The sequence below is a fragment of the Phascolarctos cinereus genome, unplaced genomic scaffold (assembly GCF_003287225.1).
Source record: "Phascolarctos cinereus isolate Bilbo 61053 unplaced genomic scaffold, phaCin_HiC Scaffold_4;HRSCAF=312, whole genome shotgun sequence".
Taxonomy (NCBI): domain Eukaryota; kingdom Metazoa; phylum Chordata; class Mammalia; order Diprotodontia; family Phascolarctidae; genus Phascolarctos; species Phascolarctos cinereus.
Window position 1 is genome coordinate 219,505,703 of NW_027555847.1, and position 21,930 is coordinate 219,527,632.

Sequence of the window (21,930 nt, forward strand, 5' to 3'; positions counted from 1 at the left end):
CAAATATTATTATCTTTTTTATAGGTGAGAGGCAACAGCCTAGTGGACAAAGAGTTGGCCTTGGGATCAGGAAGACCTTGGTTCAAGGTAGGTGGAAGCATCAGTGGAGGCATGATTTTGAAGTCCAGAAAGTCAGGAGCAGGGAAGGCGCTACCACCCAATATATCCTGTCTGGTCAGCGTCCTAGCCTGGAACCCCAACCTGGAGCTCCTACTGCTCAGATACTCCTTTTTGTAACACCAGTGCCCTGGACTCATTGCTGTTTGTTTCCTTCACCCTCCTCCCCAATATCTCCTCTCTGGTGGCTCATAAGATGATCCCATCAGGTATAAAATGTGCCAACTGCTTCTCTAGAAATACATGCTGGGAGTTAGAAGGAAAGAAAACACAGAAGAAAAGGGTGTGTACATGTGGTTAGCAGTAGGGGTAGGGTGTGACAGCATCTGAATGGAATATATACAAAGGTTGTATTTGTTGTTCAGTCCTTTCATTTCAGTTGGGTTTGAACTTTTGTGACCCTTTTGGGGTTTTCTTCACAAAGATATTGGAGTGATTTGTCATTTCCTTCTCCAGTTCACTTTACAGATGAGGAAACTGAGGTAAATAGGGTTAAGTGACTTGCCCAGGATCACGCAGCTAGTAAGTGTCTGAGACTGCTTTTGAACTCAGACTAAGTCTTCCTGACCCCAGGCTCAGCATTCTATCCATCATGCCACCTAGCTGCTCATGTATAAAGATAAACATAACCAATGTCTTTGAGCTCTTGGTGCCTGGAACCTTGGAGACTACTGATCATGTTTATGTATTATCAAAAGAAAAAACAAAGCAGCTTCATGTTGATCTGTTGTGTGAGTGTGCAAGAATGTGTGACGGTGCATTTGACAGTGTGCAAGGGACATAGTGTGGAGTTATATAGGTTTATGAACGTGTGAAATTCTATGTTAATAAGTGAGAGTTAAAGGGAGAAGAGGGAAAGAGGGCAGATGTGTTTTTCTTTACATCTCCCTATCTTCCCCCGACTACCATATTGCTGTCTTTTTCTATCTCCTCCTTCCTATGCCTCCTCTTCAATTCAGTTCCATCAACAGGTACCTCCTCTATGTTCAACCCTGTATTTTGGAAGATAAAATGAAGGGCTACTGGGTAGAGATGGGTGGGGGAGGGACAAAGCAAGGAAATAGGATGGGAATTTGGGGGCTAGGTTCAGGAAACAGTGAGTAGTCTAATTTGTCCAGGGTTATAGAGTGAATTGAAGAAGGGCAATGGGAGATGTAGCTAAAAGGAAGACTGGAGCCAGATTGTGGAAGACCTGGAATGCCAGGCTAAAGAATTTGGACTTAGGGACAGCTAGGTGGTGCAGTGGATGAAAAGCACTGGCCCTGGAGTCAGGAGGACCTGAGTTCAAATCTGGCCTCAGACACTTGACACTTACTAGCTGTGTGACCCTGGGCAAATCACTTACTTCCATTGCCTAGGCCTCCCCCCCAAAAAAGGAAAAGAATTGGGACTTAATACTGAAGAAAGCGGGAAGGTATTCAAGGTGTTGTTGTTGTTGTTAGTCAATGGCATGATGTGGTCAGTCAGCACTGATATGTAGGGAGTTTGATCTGGTAATTATGTGGATTGGACTAGAGACTGACAGACTAGAGACCGGGGGACCAGTTAGGAAGCCACTGAAATTGTCCAGATAAGCGATGTTAAGGGCTTCAGTTAGAGCTGCAACAATAGAAATGGAAAAGAGGGAGAGAGATGAGAGAGTGAAAATGTAGAGTGGACAGGACTTTGGGACAAACTGGATAGGAGGGGGGAGTCTTAGGGAGGAAGAGTAGAAGATAATTTAGGTTTCAAACCGGTGATGGTACAGTGCCATTGGTAGAAACAAAAGGAAGCTAGGTGGTGAAGTGGATAGAGTCCTGGGCCTGGAATCATGAAGACCTGAATTCAAATGTAGCCTCTGACACCTTGGACAAGTCACTTAACTTCTGTGTGCCTCAGTTTCCTCAGCTATAAAATAGGGGTAATAATAGCACTTGCCTCCCAGGGCTGTTAAGAGAAGCAAATGAGATAATATTTGTAAAGTACTTAGCACAGTGCCTGGCACATATTAGTTGCTATATAAATAAATGTTGTTACTATTGTTAATAATAATATCATCATGGGGGTGGTGCTGCTTATGATCTTACTAGGAAGCATAATACACACATGAGATTCATTTACCCATTTATGCCAAATATAGGCAAGTACAATTTCAAGGGGCCTATTGAAGCATGATTTCAATTTAACAAAAATTATTAACTGCCTTCTGCATGCAACATTTTGCTAGGCACTAGGGATTTTTAAAAAAAAAAATAACTCCTGCTCTTAAGAAGCTTATGTTCTACTGAATTATTGCCTGTAGAAAAAAAAGGCCCCTAATCATTTACATAATGTAGGTAAAAGTTGGTAGAAGGAGTAAGATTTTAGGTAGATGATAATTAAAAATCCCAACTGTCCACTGACACCATGACCAAATTCACTTCCCTTGCTGACTTTCCTCCTGCCCTAGGGCAGCCTGCAAAGGCTATTTGGCTCATGGTACAATGGAAAGGAGGCAGCTAGGTGGCTCAGAGGTTAGAGCACCAGGCATGGAGTCAGGAAGACCTGAGTTCAGATCTGGCCTCGCTGTGTGACTCTTGGCAAGTCACTTAATCTTTGCCTTAATCTACTGGAGAAGGAAATGGCACACCACCCCAGTATCTTTATCAAGAAAACTCCATACAGAGTCACAAAGAGTCAGACACAACTGAACAACACAGAGGAAAGAGCACTGACTGTAGTTGTAAGACTATTTGTGATGCTCACTACCCATACAATTGTGGGCAAGTCACTTAATCCCCTGGGTCTCAATTTCCTCATCTGTAAAATGAGACAGCTGAACTAGATGGCCTCTGAGGTCCTTTTCCAGCTCGTGATTGACGTTCCTGTGATTCATAGCTCATGTTGTAACAGGAGGTGGTTAACTTTGGCCACTGGAGCCCAGAAACACTGAATCACTGATGCTCTTGGAGGCCGATGAGGGCTGCAGGAGACCTCTTTCTAAAAGCAGATGATCTGGGCAGCAAGTGATCTGACAAAGAGCCAGAGACGGAGCAAGACCATGAGCCTTGGAAATTTCAAACCAGTTCCAGGGACATGGCTCTGAGAAGGTGCGGCCGCCACAGTAGACTAAGCTGGGGTGTGGGTAGGTGAGGTCTCCCAAAACCAGTTCTGGAAAGTCAGGTAACAGGTCTCTTGGAAGGTGCGGCCACCATAGTAGACTAAGCTGCGGTGTGGGTAGGTGAGGTCCCCATAACTAGGGTCTTCTCATATTCAGGCAGAAGGGTTTTTTTCTTAACTCTCCTCCATCTACTGAGGGAGACGGAGGGGTGCAGTGTTGAAAGAAAGCTGAATTTGGAGTCAGAGGACCTGGGTTCAAATCTTCTCTGTGATGCTTACTAGCTATATGACCTTGAGTTAAGTCAACCTCCCTGGTCCTCAGCTTCCTCATATATAAAGTAAGAGAGTTCAACTAGGTAGACTTTGAGTTCTCTTCCAGCTGTAGGTCTATGATCCTGTGACCTGGATTTGAATTCTGACTCTGCTACTTACTAGCTGTGTGACGTTGGGCAAGTCACAACTTTGTAGATCTGTAGGGATTGAACTAGATTGTCTTTTCTAGGTCTAGCTTTATGATCCTGTGAGCTTTCATGGCTCAGTAGGCTTTCTAAATGTTGTGCATCCCTGAGAGTTGAGACTAGTGCTGAACATTTGTGGGTAAGCATTTAAATTATTTCTTTAGTATTTTGTTTTTCCTCAATTAGATGTAAAACCCATTTTTAACATCTTTGTTGAAAATGTTGGGTTCCAAATTCTTCCCTTTATTGAGAAGGCAAGCTATTTAATATAACTTTTGTGGGTAAGCATTTAAAGAAAACAGGTCTGCTTCGTGCCCTAGACTCTCTGGCCTCAGCTCTTATCTTATCCAGATAAGAGATGTTAAGGGCTTCAGTTAGAGCTGTAACAGTAGAAATGGAAAAGAGGTAGAGAGATAAGAGACTCAGATATAGCAGATTTCTTTGCTCTCTTCCAAAGTCTTGTCCATGGCTTTGGCTTCTTTTCTATTTTACAGAGGTAGGGCTGGCCAGAGAGGACAGTTCTCTAAGATCCAAAGAAACAAATGTGTAGGCCATAGGGTATTAGGAGTGCCTTTATAATCCTATAATACCAATCCCTCCCCACCAGCCGCAGTTCCTACCCATTCCTAGGGAAGAGTCCCTCCAATTTCCCAAGCACAGAAACTTTGATAAAGGAAATCCAGATATCCAGGGCTTTAGAAAGCCCCACTGAATTAGGAAACCCTGCCTGCAAGCCCTGTGGATGCCAGGATGCTCAGGGCCTTTTTTATGCCCCTGGGAGGCCAGAAGAATAGTGATATTTTAAACATGGATACAAGTTCTTGGAATGTTTTGAACATGGAGAGATAGAAACAGGGGCTGCATTTATAATTTCTTGGATATATGAACCTCAAAGATGACAATACTACCTCTACCAATACAGGTTAGCACCTTCTCGGCCACTTAGTCTCGGAGATTTGCCTATAGTACTAAGAAGTAAAGTAAATTGCCCAGGGTCACACAGCTATTATATGTCAGAGATGGAACTTGAACCCAGGCTCTGAGGCCAGCTTTTCTATTCACTATAGCAGTCCTTTTCAAACTTTTTGGTCTCAGGATGAATGCCTTTATGCTCTTAAATATTATGAAGGAGCCCCCCACCAAGGAGCTTTTGTTTATATGGATTGTTTCTATTAATATTTAGCAAATTATAAATTAAAATATCTTAGTATTATTATGAAAATAATTTTGACCTTATAGACCCCTGAAAGCATCTCGAAGGTCTCTGATATACACACTTTGAGAACCATTGCTCTATATGATGCTGCCTCTCTGGGGGCATAGAAAGGATAAGTAAATTGGTTCCTTAGCAGGTGACCTTGCTTCATACTTTATTAAGAAAATAGAATGCAATTACCAAGTACTTCCTCTTCTCCCTTCTTCTGCATCACAAAATCCCTTGTTATCACACCCCATCCACCATTTTCTCCTCCTTTACTGCAGTCTCTGATGATGAGATAGATGATCCATCGCCTTTCTAAGGTCAACTCTACTTACTCCTTGGACTTTGATAGCATCTCTGGCAGACAGTTCCCTCAATCATCCCCTTCTCCCTTTCTCTAAATCTTTAATCTCCTTGTCTCCTGCCTCCTCTGCTGCCTACAAACATGCCCAGTTCTCCTCCATCCTTTAAAAACAAAACAAAACAAAACACCTCACTCGACCCTACCATCTGAACCGGTCAATTTGTTCTTCCCTGTACCTTCTGATTCATCTCCCCTCATCATGCTTTTGCATAGGTTGTCTTTCTTGCCTGGAATGCACTCATTCCTTTCCCACCTCTATCTTTTAGAATCTCTAGCTCCCTTCAGAGCCCAGCACATGTTGTCGTACAACAGGCTTTTCCTGACCCCCCTTCCCTTTATTCCCTCCCCCAGATTATACTGCATTTATCTTATGAATACAGGGATATGCTGGAGCCAGCTCAAACTTGTGTTATTAAATTTTCAGTGTATTTACACCTTAGAAATAGACCGATACCACAAATCAGGGCTTGATTTATTTTTTCGTTGATTTTCTAGACTTAAGAAAGTGATGGAAAAAATGTTAATAGGGCAGATTAAATCTAAAAATGAACGTGTTGTGCCTTGATTTTTTTTTCCTGGAGAACTGGTTGTTAAACATCTACCAGCATACCTCTGTCTGCATTTATCTTGCATATATTTAATATTTATTTCATAGGATCATAGAATCATAGATCTAGAACTGGAAAGAACTTCAGAAGCCACCCAATTTAATCCATTCATTTTACAGATGTGGAAACCGAAGCCCAGGGAGGTTGTGATTTGCCTAGGCTCACACAGGTACTTATATGTGTTTTTATTTTTCAGTCACATCTGACTCTTTGTGACTCCATTTGGGGTTTTCTTGGCAAAGATGCTGGAGCAGTTTGCAATTTCCTTCTCCAGCTCATTTTACAGATGAAGAAACTGAGGCAAACAGGGTGAAGTGACTTGCCCAGGGTCACACAGCTAGTAAATGTCTGAGGCCGGATTTGAACTTATTATTGTGTTTTTACCTTCAATTAAAAGTAAGCTTCCTGGGGCAGCTAGGTGGTGAATTGGATAGAGCACCAGCCCTGAAGTCAGGAGGACCTGAGTTCAAATCCACCTCAGACCAAACACTTGACCTTGGGCAAGTCACTTAACCCTGAATGCCTCACCTAAATAAAAAAATAATAATAAAAGTAAGCTTCCTGAGAACAGGGACTCTTTTTCTTTTGTCTTTGTAGCCCTGGCACTTAACTGTGCCTGGTTCTGTAATTATAACAAATGCTTATCGATCAATTCATTGCTTCTGCTTGACCACCTTATACAGGGATTTGAGGAATGCCCCACCCCATTTATGAGCATCCTGTCTAGACCCTTCAGGCCTGGCACAATGTCTATAATTCTGCCATGAGAGCCACTCTTTTGTGTCTTAAGGTATTGCGTCTTTAGAAGGCCCCTGTTACAATGCACTTGAACAGCAGCTGAGGAAGACTCTAGCAACAGGTAGAGAGGGAGAGAGATGGGAGGGGATGCCAATGCTAATCTCCTCTTTCACAGTTTTTTATGTATGTGTGCATGTGCACATGAGTCTCATACAAAAGTACTCAAGACTACCAGGAATGGAGTTGGTCTTTCCCTTGTAGGAGGTCCAAGATCCCAGGATTCTCTGTCCTTGTAGATAATGTCACTGGTGTGGTACCCCGCTCCTTGGGTAGCTGGGCCCTCCTGCCCTCCTTTTCCCTCCTGACTCTCCCTGCCTGATTTCCCCAGTGTGTCACCTAGAGGCGAAAAATCTCCTCTACCATCTGAAAAGCTGCTGCCTCAGACTTCAGGGAGATGAGTCCAGGAGAAGCTCAGTCAAGTCCTTTGTTCTGATTATCACAGAAGAGCCTGCCCTTGGCACTGATTCAGGTCCTCTTCTTGCAGTAGAGAAATGTTGCCTTTTCCCCTGCAGGCAGGGGCGGGACAGGGATTCCCAGCCTTTTCTGGCTTGGGTTTTCACACCCCCTCTTCCCTGGCTACCTGCTGTCCAGGCCTGTCACTGAGCTCAGGGCTTGGAAGACTTAGAGATAAGATTTAGGACAAGAAATTCCCTTGCATGTCCCCAGAAAAAGGAAGCCCTGGAGGAGATTGAAGTGGAGGTTTCCTTGTTTATCGCCCATTCTCTTTCTTTTTGGGCTCAAAGCCTCAGTTTCCACATCTGTAAAATGGAGATAGTAATAGCACCTACTTCACAGGGCTGTTGTGAGGATCAGCAATACAACATACATAAAAGCACTTCATAAACCTTAAAGTGCTATAGAAATGCTGGCTATAGAAAGCTGGGAGGAACTTCAGAGGTCATTTGATCTAAATCTCTTCACTTTACAGGTGAGGAAACTGAGACCCATGAGATTGAGTGCTCAAGGTCACATGAGTAGTAAGCATCAGAATTCTGTAACTCCCTGAAATTGTCTGCTCTTTAGTGGTGCTATTTCCTCTATAGCATCCTTGACAGGTGACATCCAGGCTCTCCTCCCCAACTCTCCTCTAGGAAAGTCTCATCCTGCTCATCTCCCCAGATAAGCTGTAGTTTCTTTTAATGGCTGTTGAGGTCCACCAGTGGAACCCCTGCTCAGGCCTTCTCTGCCCTCCATTTCCCATCTCCCCTTCCAGGGCCATCTCAGGCATAAGTGCACCCAAGTAACTTCCTTAGGATTTGGGGGTTGGACAGCAAAAAGCTCTTCCCCTGGCTGCTGGGGGGTCTTGCCAAATCTATAGGTGACTCTGCTGCAGAAGTAGTACTTTAGAAGTTGAAATAAAATAATAATAATATCTAGCAGTTACATAGTTCTTTAAGGCTTGCAAAGTTCTTTAAACAACCTTGGGAGAAAGAGGCAGGTTCTTTTATTTTTGCCATTTTGCAGATGAGGAAACTGAGGCAGACAGCAGAAATGACTTCCCCAAGATAATACAGCTTATAAATATCTGAGGCTGGATTTGAACTCAGGACTTCTTGAATACGGGTCCTTTACTGTATTCATCGAGCTGCCTCTCTACCGCTAGAAGCTTTAGCTTCCTTTGTGGCACAACTCAAGAGCTATGGTACCTCCTACTGGAGGCCTTTCCTTCCCCCAGTTAGTGGATAGGCGTGTCCAGGCTCACACACACACACACACACACACACATACACCCTTTGCATTTATTTTATATTTTGTGTATATTTATCCTTGAAGATATTGATTACGGGATACACCCCCCCAAGTGGGATGTAAGCCTCTCCATGATAGAAATTATGAACTTTTTGGTTTTTGTACCTAGCATAGTGTTTAGGCATGTTATTTGTTGTTGTTTAATCATTTTATAGTCATATTCGACTCTTCATGACCCCATAGACCTCAGGGTCAAGTGACTTTTTTATTGTTCAGTCATTTTTCAGTCATGTCCTACTCTGTGACCCCTGTTCTTGGCAAAGATACTGGAGTGGTCTGCTATTTCTTTCTCCAGATCATTTTTTACAGATGAGGAAACTGAGGCAAACAGGATGAAGTGACTTTCCCAGGATCACACAACTAGTAAGTGTCTGAGGCCAGATTTGAACTCAGGAAAATGAGTGGTCCTGACTCCAGGTCCACTATTCTATCCATTGCTCCACCAAGGCACCCCAGGAGGCAGGTTCCTTCCACCTTCAAATTCTAAGTGAAAGGCTATTTCGTGGAAGAGGGATTACATTTGCTTTTTTTGGCCCCATAAATCAGAACTTGGAGCAATAGGTAGAATTTCCTGGGAAGATTTCAGCTCAATATTATAATTTCTTAATAATCAGTACTTTCTTAACAAAAATAGAATGGGCAGCCTTTTTGAGGTAATGAGCTCTCAATCTATGCATGTGTTTGCACACAGACTTAGAGATTCTATAGAGATAATGCAGATATTGTGGCATTAGACAGGAGTCTTTTCAGATGGATCCTTTGTAACTCTGAATTACATGGGTTCGAATACCATCTCTGACACTTCTACCTCTATGACCCTGGGTAAGTCACTTCAGGGACATAGGGGATGGAGCACGAGGACTGGAATCAAGAAGACCTAAGTTCAAATCAGGCCTCAGACACTTACTAGTTGTGTGACCCTGGGCAAGTCACTTAACTCTGCTTGAGTTTCCTTATCTGTAAAAAAAAAATAAGCTGGAGAAGGAAATGGCAAACCTCTTTACTATCTTTGCCAAGAACACCCCAAATGAGGTCACAAAGAGTGGGACATGACTGAAAAAGACTGAATAATAACAACAAATCACTTGACCCAGAGTTGGCCTCCCAAAAATAATTTGAGGGATGTTGATCAGATCTCCTTTGCAGTTGAGTCACAAACTCTTTCATTAGAAATTCATTTCTTTGGCTCTTAATGACTTTTTGTTCTTTTATATCAATCCATAAGTATTTATTAAGCACCTACTAAGTGCCAGGTATGGTGCTTGAGATACAAGTACACAGGATAAAACAATCCCTCCTTGCAGGGAGTATTTCCTATTAAAGTGCCAATTCCCCCTAGGAAGACTAGGATAAGGAAGGAATATCGGCAGGGGAGTGGGGCATGGATTTGCCAGCTGAACACAAAGTCCTGTGGAAATGGGACAGAGTAGAAGCAGCTGGGAGCTGGAGATGCAGCGGCTTCATTCTGATGGGACAGAAAGAGAGACAGAGTGGGGCTGGGGGAGCAGAACGGCACACACTCTGTCAAAGTAGAGCTCCTTTGCCACAGGTGTTGGAGGGGAGGGGGAGAGGTATATCGGGAAACTGGTAGAAAAAACCTTATTCTGGATTCAAATACTATTTCTACCACTTTCCTTAGCCCAGTCATTTTCCCCTTTGGGCCAAAGTTTTTTCCTCTGTAAAATGACGGGGTTGGACTAGGTGATTTAGGTCTCTTCCAGCTCTGATATTGTGGGGAGGCCTTAGGACCTGGGTTCAAATCCCAACTCCCTCAACTTGTGTGCTGTGGCCAAGTCACCTAAATTCCCTGGGATTCACTTTACTCATTTGTTTAAAAATAAATAGATAAATAAATGAAGGGGTTGGACCTCCAAGACCGCCCACCGGCCCTAGATGTGAGGCTGACTCCATCCCTTTGCCCCAGGAAGGGCAGCCGCTGTTGCTTCTTCCATTTCTTTCTCCCCTCCCCCCCACCCCCAAGAATTTAGAATCCACACCATTTTTGTGAAAGCATCGCCAGACCTGGGGAGCCTGGGAACAGCTGTTCAGCCTAGCCGGGCTGCTGGCATCAGCGCTTTCCTTGGGCTTGCACACCCTCTCCCCACCTCGCTAAACAATCATTTAACAAAATATGCAAATGGTATAATTACTGTTATTTGTTTTGCTGATATAAGTGTTTGAAATGCAAATGTCAAGTTTGGTCTCTTTCTCCCTTTTGCCTGGGCATTTGCAATTCGATGAGCCTCTCCTGCCCGGGCCCTGGAAGGGGAGAGGGATCTTTCTCTCCGCCTCACCCTCCCCTCCCCCACAGCTGCCCCCTCCTCTGCCAGGGCCGAATGATGACTGGGCAGGATTACTCACCGTAACTCTCAGCTCTGCCGCCCGCCGCGGCCAACCTGAGTGGGAAGGCACGACTAATTGCTTCCCCGGCAGGAAAACAAAAGCCAAGCTCGCTCTTGGCTCGCCTGCTGGGGACGTGTCTGCCACTATGGGAGGGAGGGAGGGAGTTTCCTTCAACCCAAGGCGAGTTTTGGGTGGGTGAGTGAGGCTGGGGGCCAAGCACTGAGTAGGGAGAAAGGGTCAACCCCACCCTTTTTTCTAGCTGTGTGATCCCAAGCCTGAATCTCCCTTGCCTTCACCTATGCAAAGAGTTCGGACCAGATGATTCCTACGGTCCTTTCCTGTCTCTAAATATGAGGCAGGAGAGTTCTGCTCCCGGTTCCCAGTCCCAGAGTCACTTGAACTCTGGTCTTCACCCCCCTCCCCCACTTTCACCCCATCCCTCCCTCAGTTTCCTCATCAGGAAGACTAGCCCTCCTTAGAATCACAGAATATTAGGGCTGGAAGGGATTCTAGAGATTATTTAGTCTGTCTTCATTATTTTATACAGGAGGAAGAATCTGAAGACCAGAAAGAGGGAAATGACTTGTCCAAGGTCTGGTAGCTAGAACCAGCCAGGACTAAGAAACCTAAGTCTTTGGACTCTTAGCCCATTGTTTTACTTTCTAAACCTGGAAGCTTCTACAGGGTGAGATCATGGATGCTAAAGGGCTCTGGAAAGTCAAAAAAGCTGCCCTGCTGTGTAATCTGCTCACCATTTTCCAGCCTGTGATTTTTATCCATGAGCCTTTTCATTTTTTACCACCCTTGAGTTCTGGGATTGGGGGAGGGGAGGAGTGTGTGCAGTGCCGCTTCAACGTCTCTTCAGATAACATTTTTTAAATTAATAAGCCACACTTCTGTTTAGGAGTTTTTAATGCTTTATTGTTATTTTCTATTTTGATATACCAGTCACTTTCTAATAGAAAGGCAGTTAAAGTGTAACAGCACAACACATAACTGATAAAAGGATGACTTCAGTTTTACATATCAGTTTCCTCACAAGATCCTGTAAAGTAAAACAAGCTTTTATACCCGTTTTACAGATAAGGAAAAAACAGTTATGTGACTTGGCCAGAGTCACATAGCTAGTAAGCATCTGAGGCCAGATTTGAACTCAGGAAGATAAACCTTCCTGACTCCAGGCCAGGAGCTCTCTCCAGTGAGCCACCTGATTACTTGGTTCCCCTTCTCATACCTAGGCCATAGATTTAGAGCTGGAAGGGACCTTAGAGGTTATCTAGTACAACCCTCTCATTTTACAGGTGAGGAAACAGAGGACTAGAGAGATTGACTTGCCCCAAATCACACAAGTACTAAGTAGCAGAGCTGGGATTTGAACCCAGCTCTTCCGATTGTATGGGGCAGTTAGGTGGTGCTATAGTGCATAGAGCACCAGGCCTGGAGTCAGGAAGACTCGTGTTCCTGAGTTCAAATCCAGATTCAGACACTTGCTAGCTGTGTGACCCTGGGCAAGTCACTTCACTCTGTTTGCCTCAGCTTCCTCATCTGTAAAATGAGCTGGAGAAGGATATGGCAAACCACTTCAGTGTCTCTGCCAAGAAAAACCCCAATGGGGTCATGCAGAGTTAGACACGAGTAAAATGACTGAGCAACAACCACCTCTGACCCTAGTTCTAGTACCCTTTCCACTATACTAATACAACAATTTCCTTCACAGATTTAAAGCTGGAAAAGCACTCGGAGGTTAACTACCCCAACTCTCTTATTCTACAGATGAGGAAACTGAGGAGAGAAGTTAGGTCACATTTGAACTCAGGTCTTTTGACTCCACCTCACCCCTCACTCTTTTCACTAACCCTGCCAGAGCACTACACTGAAAGGCCTAAGTCCAAATCCTGACCCTGCCATTAACTTGATACATACAACTCCCTTCACCATTCTGAGCCTCAGTTTCCTCTTTTGTAAGACGAAGAGGCAAGACTAGATGATAAATGTATTTCCCTACTTTTTAGACACCCCCCTCCCCATTCCAGGCATTTTTTCTGCTTGTCCGCCATGCCTACAATGCTCTCCCTCCTCATCTCTGCCTATTGGATTCCTTCCAGCATCAACTAAAATCTCATCTTCTATTGGAAGCCTTTCCCGACTCCTCTTAATCCTAGCATCTTCCCTCTCTTAATTTTTTTCCTGTTTATTCTAAATATTGTTTTATTTATCTATTTATTTGCTTTTTTTGGTGGGGAATCCGGGTTAAGTAACTTGCTCGGGGTCACTCGTCTAGTGCCAAGTGTCTGAGGCCAGATTTGAACTCAGGTCTTCCTGACTCCAAGGCTGGGGCTCTATCCACTCTGCCATCTAGCTGCCCCTAAGTATTGTTTTTAAAATATATATATATTTTTGTGTTGTCTCCCTCTTTAGATTGTAAGCTCCTTGAGGGCAAGGACTGTCTTTTGCCTCTTTTTGTTACTTTTTTTTTTGGTTAGGCAATGGGGTTAAGTGACTTGCCCAGGGTCACACAGCTAGTAAGTGTTTTGTGTGTGAAACCAGATTTGAACTCAGGTCCTCCTGAATTCAGGGCCAGTGCTCAATCCACTACAACAAGTAGCTGCCACTTTTGCCTCTTTTTGTATCCCCAGTTCTTAGTACAGTATCTGGTACATAGTAGGTGCTTTATAAACAGTTTTCGACTGATGGGCTAAAGACCCTTTCCCCATCACTTAGGCTATAGCTCAGATCATACCTAGCATAGGGCCTGTCTACTGGTTTCTGTATTGCAGAGGATTAGTTTACAGGCGAGATCATAACTCCAATAATAACTCATACGTGGGTAGCACTTTATACTTTCCAAAGAGTTTTCACATCCATTATCCTATCCACCCTGTGGGGTAGGTAGTGTAGGTATTAGTATCAGCATTTAGTAAGCGGGAAAACAGGCTCAGATGGACTGTGGCCCTTTCCCAAGGTCACCGCACCTGGTGAGCTAGCAGAGTCTGAATCAGAATCTGAGCCTTTTCTGCAGAGCGGGGTCTCTTTCTTGGAAAGGAAGCAGCTGGAGGCATGGTGGATAAAGTGCTGGGCCAGAAGTAAGGAAGTTGTTCAATGATTTTTCAGTGACCCCATTTGGGGGTTTTCTTGGCAAAGATACTGGAGTGGTTTGCCATTTTCTTCTCCAACTCATTTTACAGATGAGGAAACTGAGGCAAACAGGGTGAAATAACTTAACCAGGATCACATAACTAGTAAGTGTCTGAGGCCAGATTTGAACTCAGGAAAATGGTTCTTCCAGACTTCAGGCTCAGCATTTTATTTACTGAGCCACCTAGCTGCCTTGGAAGTCAGGAAGATCTGAGTTTATATCCTCAGCCTCAGATACTTGCTAGCTGTGTGACCCTGGACAAGTCACTTAACCTCTGTTTGCCTCAGTTTCCTCATGTTGACAGTATCTACCTTGAAGGGTTGCTATGAGAATCAAATAGGATAGTATTTGTAAAGCACTTAACATGGTTCCTGGCACATAGTGGGTACGTTATAAATGCTTATTCCCTTTCTCCCAGGACATTGGAAAAAGTTATGGTCAGAACTTCCTCTTAACAGTGGCTTTCTTGGGGCGGCTAGGTGGTGCAGTGGATAGAGTACCAGCCCTGAAGTCAGGAGGACCTGAGTTCAAATCTGCTTCAGACCAAACACTGGATGCTTACTAGCTGTGTGACCCTGGGCAAGTCACTTAACCCCAATTGCCTAAAACAAAACAAAAAAACCCAGTGCCTTTCTTTACAGATTAAATGGAAAATCAGGCACCAAGAGGCCTTGTCTCATGGGGTCCCCTAAGCAGACAGTGAGGGAGAAGGAGTTTGATTTATGACCTATCAGGCACTTACTTCCTTATGGATAGGGTTAAATTGATGAAAAAGCTAGCCAAAGCCATGGACCTTGGAAAGGAATTCCAGTGATATCAGGAAAAAAATCTACTCTGGTGAGAAATCTGAATTTCTTTGGAGCTGATAGATCAAGGAATTTCTCAGCTTGTACAATCAGAATAGTGTCTCGTGTTTGGTTCAACCAGATTTCCAGAACAGGCCAGAGTGGCAGGCTCTTTGATCCCACTTTCCAGGGAGGGTATCACTTTGATGATAGTATAATGATTCAAGAGCTTCGGGGTCTAAGGAAATCCCTCCTCCTCCAAGAAGTCTTCTCATCCTCAGTGAGCCAGGAGGAGGACTTAACTTTCCCTCAAACTCTAGCACTCATTCCTCCCCACCACCTCCACCACCTCCATCTCCAGATTGGTTTTAGCCAATGTGAACCTTTCAGATAGTCACACCACGTATAGTAGAAAGTGCTGGATTTGTAGTCCGAGACCCTGGGTTCAAATCCTGACTCTGCAACTTACTAGGTGATCATTATCACCTCAGCCTCCTCTACAGTAAAATGAGGGAGTAGAATTAGATGACCTTTAAGGGTCTTTTCATCTCTATGACCCTATGATTCTATGAATCATAACAAAAGCAAATATACCTGCTTTTAGAAACATGCTAATGGAGTGTCTTGGTGGCCATGTGTAGTGTTAACAATGACAGGTTGTCTGTACGTGTGATGCCACCAGGGACTGGAATCTTCTGGAGGTCAGGTATCCAGTTATGGACGTGGTACCCAGCACACCAAAGCTAAGAGGATCATAGACATGGCTGGTGAAAATGAAATAGGAGCAACAACGTTTGAAGTCAGGGTGCTGAAGGAGCCAAGAGCCTGGGGCTCATCTCCACGAGCTTTGTCGGAATGAGGGAGAGAGGGCATTCTATGGACAGAGGCCCCTTATGCCGGCATTCTTCCCAATGGCACTGAGGAGGGAGGCTCCTTGAGTTGCTCTCTGACTCTTCCTCACCTCTCCCCTTCCAGCACTCCAGCCCAGAGTGGTCTTGAGAGCAGACGTGGCTTCCAGGGATGGAGGGCTGCCTTTGCTTCTCCCTTCCACCCACAGCTTCTCGCATGAGGGGCATTTTGAACTCTGGCTGACACTAGCCCAGGCTGCTGTATCACCCCCTGCCTGTCTTATATAGGATCCAGCCCTTGGGTGGGAAGGAAGAGATGGTTCTTATCTTAATTGGAACGACATGAATCTGATGACCTGAAGCAGATTTTCTAGCCCAGCAGACTCATGTAATTGCAACCACTGGGGGTTTGTCAAGCCTGTAAGCTCTCTCTCTATCTTCTTCCTGCGCCACATTCATTCTTCCTGTCTGTCTCCTCTCTGCTACCATCTCTCCAGCTTTCTTGTATGCTCTCTCTTTTCTCCCCTCTCCTGTTGTCCTTGTTCCTTTCTCATTTCTTTGATTTTCCCCCTCCTTCACTTGACTCCCCTCTTCAGTCTCTTCCTAGGGCCTTCTGACTCTTTGCACCCTGGTTTCTTCTGCCCTCAAAGCAAGCCATATTGGAGGTTGGGCAGCACTCTGAGATTCTTGCCAGGTCACTGTGAAAAACAATTACTCATTTCATTTTATAGATGAGAAAATTGAGGCTCAGAAGTGGAGGAAGGTTAGAGAAAGGTTTCTTTGAGAGCCAAGCTGAAATTCCTTCAATTCCCAAAAATCAAGTCTTGACCCTCACTCTTTTTTTCAAGGCCCTTGCCTCAGGTAATCATAGAGTCTTAGGACGATAAAGTTTTAGAACTAAACACAAACTAAAAGATCATCTTGTTCAAGTCCATCCTTTTACGGTTGAAGAAAGGACCTGTGTTTGACTCTTGTCTGTGCTTAGATTCAGTCTCATAGATTGCTAGGGCTGGAAGGGACCTGAGAGTTCATCTAATCCAACTCTTATTGATGGGGAAACTGAGGCCCAGAGGCTTCATTCATCATCCCTTCATGCTTAGACTCTTCCTTCATTCTTCCTCCTTTTCCTGTGTTTGATCCCCTCATCAACGTTGTTATTCAGTTGTGTCCAATTCTCCAGGATGCCATTGGGGGTTTTTGCAGCAGAGATAATGGAGTGGTTTGCCATTTCCTTCTCCAGCTCATTTTACAGATGAGGAAACTGAGGCAAACAGAGTGAAGTGACTTGCTCAGGGTCACACAGCTAGTAAAATGTCTAAGGCCAGATTTGAACTCAGGAGGAGGAGTCTTCCTGACTCCAGGGCTGGCGCTCTATCCATCTAGCTGCCTTATCAATGGTACTCTCTTAATCCCCCATGAGCTCTCCTCTCGTGCCCCACCCCACCCCACCCCACCTCTTCTGGACTTTGGGGGCAAGTTCCTTCTCAACTCCCATATCTAAAAAATGAGAGGGTTGACTTAGGCAACCTATAAGGATCCTCTCTAAAATCCTATGATTTAACCTGGCATGGGAAAGGAAGCTGGGTTAACTAATATATAATGTTATGGCCTGATTGACCTCTCTAAGATTTCCCCATACTTGGGGCCCTGTGGCTTCATTCGGTTCTGTGAACTGAGGGCCAGAGACATTAAATGATTTGCCCAGGTCACACTGATAATAAGTATCTTCGAACCTAAGTCTTTCTCTCTTTAGGTCTAGGGATCTCTCCTGGAGGAGAATGGGAAAAGTTTCCTGGATATGAAATGAGAGTTAGACCTTGAAGGATGTGTTAGAAGAGGGGAGGCAGGGAAAAATCTTACCTCTAAGGGGACCAGTAATCAGAAAAGCTTAGGATTATATTGGGACAGCTAGGTAGTGAAGTAGATAGCGTGCCAAGCCTGGAGTCAGAAAGACTCATCTTCCTGAGTTAAAATCTGGCCTCAGACACTTACTAGCTATGTGACCCTGAACCCTCTTTGCCTCAGTTTCCTCATCTGTAAAAAAAAAATGAGCTGGAGAAGGAAATGGCAAACACTCCAGTATTCTGCCTAGAATACCCCAAATGGGATCACAGAGTGAGACAAGACTGAACAACAGCAAGGATTAGGATTGTATTAGAGTGGAAACTGTTTGAGAACAGGAACTGCTTTACTTTTTTATTTGTACTTCCAGAGCCTAACCCAAGGCCTGCTATCTTAAGTGTTTTTTCATTCATTCATTCATTCATCATCCATCCATCCATCCATCATCCATCCATCCATCCATCCATTCATCCATCCTTGAGACTAGGAATTGTTTACTTCCTTTATCTGTACCTCCAGTGCCTATTCCAAAGCTTGTTGCCTTTAAGTACTTTTCATTCATTTATTCATTCATCCTTGAGACTAGGAATTGTTTCCTTCTTTTATTTGTTCTTCTGTACTAGCACAGAGCCTAAGGAGGTAACATGTAAAATGCTTTGCAAGCCTTACAATGCTGTGCAAATCCTAGCTACCATTTTTGTTAGGCACTTACTAAAACGCATGTTCATTTGTTAAAGGAATAACTCTGACATGGTAGGGCAAAAGGGGTCTGCGTGCTGACCGGCCAAGGGTAGAGGAGAGGGTCTTTGAATTAGAAAAGCTGGGAGGGGGGTTTGCAATCCATCTCCAGGGATCCTTTTCCCACTCCTTCCTTAGAAGGTGTGGATTTCCAAAGCTAAGCACGTCCCATTCCCTTCTCCCGTCTGCAAAATCTTTCTTCGGGTCCAAGTGCCCTCGTTTGATTGGCTTGACGCTCAGCCCTTCCCCGAGGCATACAGTCCTCCAGCCTATAGGAAACTGGGCTAAGGAGGTTTCCATTCAGGACTCTTCCTCCCGCCTCCGGCCGCCTCCTCCACACTTGCCTTTGACAGGTTCGAGGTACCATTTAAGTTCGCCCTATTTTTATTTCAATTACCTTTTCGTGACAGGTTCCATGGTATCAGCATATTCAGATCGGACCCATTATTATTTCAATTAGTTGTTAAGTAATTAACTCTATTAACCATCTTTCTCCCTTCCCAACTTGTTTTTTTGGTTATTTACATCCACTGCTAACTAACAATTTTAAGTAATTACACGTCGCTCATTTAGTCTCTTTGCACACACTTGTTCACCCTGACAGGTTCCTTTGCTACGGTTGCTTTCAGCTTCCTTTTTTCCAGGATAGAAGTAGCAATGCTGTTGTGGAAGGATCCCTGAATAGTCTAGCTGCCCAAATACCGTTTGAGTACTCTGCAATTCCCTGAAACTCTCTGATCATTTGATGTAACAACATTGCTTGGTTCCTGGGGTAGCTGTGGAGAAGACACTTTCTCAATGTTACAGTATCACAAGAAGCAATGTGGTAGAGTGCACATACAGGGCCCTGAACTTGCAGTAAGAAGACTGGGGTTCAAATCCTGCTCTTAGACACTTGTTGGGTGATGCTGTGTAAGTCACTTAATATCTCTAGGCCTCAGTTACCTCCTCTTGTAAAATAAGGGGATTGTACTTCAAATTTTCTTTTCAGCTCTAAATCTATGATCTGATAATTATGAGCATGCCTGACATATCTCATGTGAGGGTCAAATGAGATAACATATCTAAAATCGCTTTCTTGGTAAAATTTAGACGTAAATATCAGCTATTTTTATTTGGGGAAGAGTAGCAAGGCCAAATCTGGGATGCTAGCCATGAGATCAGAACGACTGTTAAGGCTACCTAAGTTCTTGCTGCCTTAATGGTCTCCCCATCACCACCGCTATCAACTTCAGTGATCCCACCTCATCTCTGCTCAGTGTTGGAGTCAGGAAGATCTGTATTTAAATCTGGTCCGTGGGCAATTCAATTAACCTCGGCCTCAGTTTCATCATCTGTAAAATGGGGGTGATAATAATAGTACATACCTTCCAGGGATGATATGAAGATCAAATGAGGTAATATTTGTATGGAGATTAAGTGCCTGGAACACAGTAGGTGCTTAATAAATGATTGTTCCCTTCCCTTCCTTCCCCACAGTGGGGTGGTCTGGTTCCCTTACTCTTCTGGGACTTCAGTAATGATCCTTCCACTTTTCATCGAGACAACTTAAGCAACCTGTTCCTGACCACCTGGCTTGTAGAAAGAGCCCTGAGACTCAGGAAATCAAGATTTTTGTTCAAGTTTCACACAGCTAATTAGTTGTGTGACCTTCAGTAAGTCACCTAACCTCTGTGTGCCTCAATTTTTTTTTAATCTATCAACTAGCAATAATAATGTCAGGTCTCCCTGGATTATTGTCAGAATCAAATGAGATAAGAGAATGTGAACATGCTTTGAAAAAGAACAAAGCACTCTGTAATATAAGGGATTATTATTATTATCTTAGGATAAAAGAGAGAAGATGAATGAACACAGACCATTAACAGTTTTTTTCCCCATATCTCCTATCTCCCCTCTAATCAAAGAAGCATGCTCGGAGGAGATGGGCTTCTAAGGAAGGGCAGGAAGGTGTATGGTAGCTGAGGAATTCCAGGAAGTCATGACTGAATTAAGGGGCTTAGCGGGAGACACAGGAGCGGGACTGAAGACATCTAGGCAACACAGGGAACTGAGTGCTGGATTTGGAGTCAGGGAGGCCTGAGTATGAATCCTACCCCAGATATCTACTAGTTATATGGCCCCAGGCAAACCCCATCACCTCTCATCCTCAGTTTCCCAGTCTGTAAAATGGAGGTAACAGCTACCTCACAGAATTTTTTGTGTGTGAGAATCAAAGGAGATAATATATGTCAAACACTTTGCAAACTTTAAACTGTGTAAATTTGAGCTATGTTCACAAATGGGGAGCTAACATAAAGAATTGCCCTAACTCAGGCTTACAGAGGAAGATGCCATACATAGAGTGGCCTGGGTTGGAACTTTCCCTGGAAAGCAACATTGAACAAAGCAATTCATTTTTAAGGGATATATTAAACACCTACTTTAAAAAATACTTATCAAAATTATTTTGTGGTACCAGAGTACATAAATTTCATTTTTTTTCCTTTGGAAAGCTAGGATATGTCAAGAATATACACAAATTTTACCTCAGCATAAACACAGGATATTTCAACATAAAAAATGGGAGGGAGGTGGGGGATTCCCCATTTATTTCATTTGTCTGTGGAAATTTAGGGCAGATCCATTATCCAGGCAAGAAAGCCACCATAGGGGTTTGTTGGCTTCCATATTTATACACACCAAACACCAATGAATGGGGGCCAAGTCCATAACCCAAGGCCCCTTGTGGATTCTTTCTGGCCATCTAGCCTTATAAAATGGCTCCTAAAGGGAAATGGGAGAAGGAAAGGAAAGGAAGGAAAACATGGTGAATTGCCTGACCCTCAGAGCTAGGAAGAAGAGGATTCAAGTCCTCCCTTGCTGAGCACTGCATTCCCTCTGGTATGTGTGTGAGGGATACAAGGTTTATGTATACAGGTTTCTTGTCCCCATGGAGTATATAGTCTAATAGGAGACAAAACAGAAAACAGCTAAATCCATATGATACATAATAAGTAAGAAGGGGATTAGAGAGGAGCAAAACAAAATGTTTTCCATGCTGCTGAGGAGTCTGAGGCTGATGAATTCCTTGAATTCAGGGATTCTGAGATGCAGTTGGCTTTTCAGATGTCCAAAATCCTACACTTATAATATAGTAAGCCCCAGAAGTTGGGGAGCAGCCAGGATGCCCAAGAAGAGGTGAACCAGATCATGTCAGAAAAACCAAGTAGATTGAAGCTTTTGTGTGTATATTGGGATTAGCCATGAGTGATTGCCTCATCTCCAGCCCAGGCAAGATAGGGAACCCCAAACTCAAATCAAAAAAAAAAATGAAGAGAAGTGTATGGGAGGTCTGAGGGAGAAAGTCACCCTAGGCAGGTGAGATCAGGGAAGACTACCTGGAGAAGGTAGCATTTAAATTGGACTTTTAGACTCTAAACTTTTAGAGATTGGTTAAAAATTCAGTAGGTGAAAGGGAAGGGTGGGGAAAAAAGATACAAAGTATGGAAAATGTGGGTCATTTTAAAGTACAGAGACTAATCCAACCCAGAATGCATAGTGGGGAGTAAAATCAGATAAATCTGGAAAAGTAGGGTAGTGCCAGATTGTGGAAGACCTTGAATGTCAAGCAGAAAGGTCTGGACTTCACTTGGAAGACAATAGGGAGGGGGTCACTGAAAGTTTTTTGGACAGAGGAGTGATGCAGCCAGATCTATAAATAAGAGAGATTAATAGGACCAAATTACAAATAAAAGAAGGAAGGAATAGAAGGAGAGAAAATGCGGGGGGGGGGGATAAGCAGTCTAATCATAAGGAAAAGCTTCCTTACAATTAGAGATGGGTTCTGAACCTGCGATTTCATTGTTATTTTCTTGTTGTTGAG

General features: G+C 43.8%; 1 protein-coding gene across 3 annotated transcripts in view; it reads left to right on the forward strand.

Moving 5' to 3' along the window:
- The window catches only part of ELFN1 (extracellular leucine rich repeat and fibronectin type III domain containing 1), a 190,973-nt gene that overhangs the window by 74,289 nt on the left and 94,754 nt on the right, over positions 1 to 21,930 (forward strand). Inside the window, exon 3 of one of the 3 annotated variants that reach the window (XM_020975269.2) lies at positions 25 to 87. The exons of the other annotated variants lie outside the window; for them this stretch is intronic. The gene's annotated coding sequence lies outside the window, so the exon portion shown is untranslated. The remainder of the gene's footprint in view (positions 1 to 24; positions 88 to 21,930) is intronic. 3 annotated transcript variants of the gene reach the window in all.